We start from the raw sequence: 4,003 nt of genomic DNA on the forward strand, positions 1-4,003 counted from the left end.
TTCTGAGAAAGCTTCAGTGAAGAAGCCACGAACAAGTAGCAGAGATCACTCCCTCGCTCAAAACGATAGTCAATGAGAACAACATGATATTACGATCTTAAACAAATTCAGGACAGTTTCACTGAGATCAGAGAATCTATGGTTAAGAAATCGGATGTGAAATTTATAGTTTCAGAAATTTGGCTCGAAATGAAGAATGAACTGAAAGGTGAAATAAAAAAAGGAATAATTTCAGAAATCAAAGAAGATTTTGAAAAGGGTATTAAAAACAAAGTAAAAGAAGAATTCGAGGAGAAAATAGAGAAAAACACAGAAAGAATTCCAAACTCAAACAAAAGAAATTTCAGATGGATTTAATCTTGATTTTGACACTCTTAGAGAGAAAACTTAATATACAGGCAAATGAATTGAGGGATTTGATTACACAACTTAAGACATGCGAATCTACGCAGTTATGATAAGGCTGTCCGAAGGCTTAAAATGCCTTAAAAATATGCACTTTATTTTGAACTAGATTTTAATCTTAATATGTAATCCTTGTTTGAAATTGCAGTCAGCTTGAGATAATATAGTAATCGGGTTTTATTTTTAAGCATTTTTTGTGATGTCACATGACTGTGCTGATCACGTGACGTACATTTATGATATTCCTAATTGTTGCACAAAAATCGCTTCGGCACAAGTGCAAAACAAAAATTTTGTGCAAAATTTACTAACATAGATAAATTCAGTGCGATCTCTGGGACATAGAAAGTGATGGGGACAGGTTTAATTTTTACTCGTTAAGAAAATATTTTGCTAGAAATTCAACTTACCAACATAAGAAGGAATATTTTCCACTCTTTATCGCGATTTATACAAAAATGGATAAATTATACACAATCCCCCAGCAAAACTCAGTTAGAGGACATACTACTCTTGTAGATTCACATTGAATATTTACAATTTGTCCTTGTTTATCACTTGTGCCAGTCCAATATAAACACGATTCATAAATTCTAACTCTGTCTACGGACGTATAAGGGGAGCGTTTCACACAAAATTTTTCGCTATTGTTTGAATATGTGCATGACGGACAAGCGAAAAGAATAGGGATATATTTTAATTTCAAATGTTCAACATCAAAACAGAACACTCGAGCTTAAAAACAATTCTTACACTTTAATTAAACAAAATAAATCTACATGCTATGTAAAAATTATGACACTTTCCCCGTCATGCCAGCCCAAGTATGCAGTGACTTGACGTCATATTCTATCATGACGTCATATCTAGGTTAGTTCAGACAAGTAACAACATTTTGAACTGTTTGATATTCTACGGACAGCCTTATCCTGGCTGCGTATTGCAGGGTCAGCAATCACCCTCTCTAATCAAAACAGTATTCCCAAAAATCTAACATAAAATTCATGAATAGGGCAGAGGAAAAAAGTGAAAATCTTAAAAAAAGGCTTTGCGCGACACTCAAGGAAACGGTGAACGTTGACCTTGACCCGAAAATGTCCTGGCGATTCATCGGATTCCCGGGGGAGATGGAAGAAGACCACATCCTGTGATAGCAAAATTCCGAAATACCGTATCAAGATCATGGTACATGTAATCAAAACCAGATCAGACAAAAATCTTGAAATATCTTCACCATGCACGATCACCTAACACAAATGAAAGCTAAACTGGTGCGCGACTTGAACAATGATCCGCGAATTTACAGTGGTTGGTATTATAATGGAAAAGTGTTTGCCCTAGACGAAGAAGGAAATCGCCACAAATTTTATATTTTGGACAACGTTTCTGAAAAAAACTGAAGGACACAAAATAATTATTCAAATATGCAGCGGAGCGGACTTTGTTGAAATAACGCATTCAGTAAGATCGGGCTCGTTATTCGCTAAATTCAGATCTAGATCATGTTTATTTTTTCGAAGTTGAACTATGTTCAATCTTTCATGGTCATCACGCATTTAACATGTGCAGTAATTTGTGTTGATTATATAGAGCCAAAAGCAAGGCTACTGTGTCGACCCATTTACTCCGATGATATTCAACAGAAAACATGCATGAACATCCTCCGAAAATAGTTCACGTCATTTTCTCCTGATTTGATCTAATATTTCATAATTTGAAATGTAAGTAAATGTAATGAACAAGTAATCTTTTTTTGAAAATTTGATTTCGTTCAAAATACAAGAGGCCCAGGGGCCACAGCGCTCACCTGAGCACATCGGCTAGGAAAAAGCACATATCAGATCAGAACTAAAATGTTACTGAGGTTGGGGGGGGGACTTGAATTTTAAGCCCAAGGGGATCATGATTTGAACAAACTAGAATCTACATTATCTGAGGATGATTCCATATAAATATTACTAATCATGTCTTTGAAGTTCTAAAGAAAATTTTAAAAGTTTTCCGTATATTTTCCTATCTAGAACTTTGATCAGCGATATTGGCCCCTCCCTACCCCCAGGGGTCATGATTTGGATAAAATTGAATCTACACTACATGAGGATGATTCCACATTAGTTTCATCTTTCCTGGCCCAGTGGTTCTTGAGAAGAAGATTTTAAAGATTTTCCCAATATATTCCTATGTAAAACTTTAATCGTCCATTTTGGCCCCACCATACCCCGGGGGGTCATGATTTGAACGAACTTGAATCTACACTACCTGAGGATGATTCTCCATGGGTTTCATCTTTTCAGGCCCTGTGGTTCTTGAGAAGAAGATTTTTAAAGATTTTTTCCTATATATCCCTATGTAAAATATTGATCGGCCATTTTGGCCCTACCCTACCCCAAGGGGTCATGATTTGAAGAAAATTGAATCTACACTACATGAGGATGATTCCACATGAGTTTCATCTTTCCTGGTCCTGTGGTTCTTGAGAAGAAGATTTTTTAAAAATGCCATTAATTTTTTTTCTAATTCATAATAATCTCCCTTTGGAAAAGGGCGTGGCCCTTCATTTGAACAAACTTGAATCCCCTTTACTCAAGAATTCTTTGTGGCACGTTTGGTTGAAATTGGCCCAGCGATTCTTGAGGAGAAGATGAAAACGTGAAAAGTTTACGACGACGACAACGACGACAGACAAAGGACAAATTTTGATCAGAAAAGCTCACTTGAGCTTCGGCTCAGATGAGCTAAAAACTAAATTCTTAAGAACTTCAAAAGTTTTTCGTAATGGAACTCATTTTTAGTGTAGCATCATCTATAAACACTGAAAGAGATACGAACGACAACTCTACATACCGACGGCAAGCGGTAAATCTAGTCTTCCCAATGGTCCCGGTTTTTGGATTTTTAGCAATTTCTTTTTATAGGTGCACAAAATTTATTCAAACTTTTCATGAACTTTTCTTGGCTTAAATCAATTCATTAATGAATAAAAACTTTTGGAAACATGCGTATTTATTACAAAATCAGCAGTATCACCTGCCAAAAAGTGGTTAATCTTGTACGCTGTTATGAATGTTTTTATTGAGGGAAACAGTGGGTAAGGAAAACAATGGAATTAAATTTTATACCAGAAGTTTCAAATGAGAAACCCAAAATACGTGTGAAAAAGTAATAGAAGGTGCAAAAGGGCAATATGTAGAATTTTTTTTTTGAAAATTTCATTCAGTGGTGTAAAAGGAGTTGCGGATAAGAGATGTGTATACCTATAGCATAACAAACAGATGGACGGACATTCCAATGAATAAATACCCTCACACTTTTCAATTAGTGCAAGCAGGGGGTATAAAAAAGGACTAATGTATGCAGGCAAGCATTTTGCCCCCCTTTTTTTGCTATTCAATGTCTCTGAAAGTCTTTCTCAGAAATGTTGCAACACAAAAAATCTGAAACATTTGTCTGTATTTGAAATAAAAATATTATTCACTCACTTAACCTCCCGATCAAAGATTTTATTTTACACCGTGTGCAACTCCCATGATAACTTTCAGTACTTTGATTGTGTAAGTGTGTCTGTGAGTGTGTGTTTGTCCCCCTCTTTTTCTAATAT

This window comes from Saccostrea cucullata, unplaced genomic scaffold (genome assembly GCF_032062105.1).
Source record: "Saccostrea cucullata isolate Sc308-1 unplaced genomic scaffold, CSIRO_AGI_Scuc_v1 ctg1426, whole genome shotgun sequence".
NCBI classification, from domain to species: domain Eukaryota; kingdom Metazoa; phylum Mollusca; class Bivalvia; order Ostreida; family Ostreidae; genus Saccostrea; species Saccostrea cuccullata.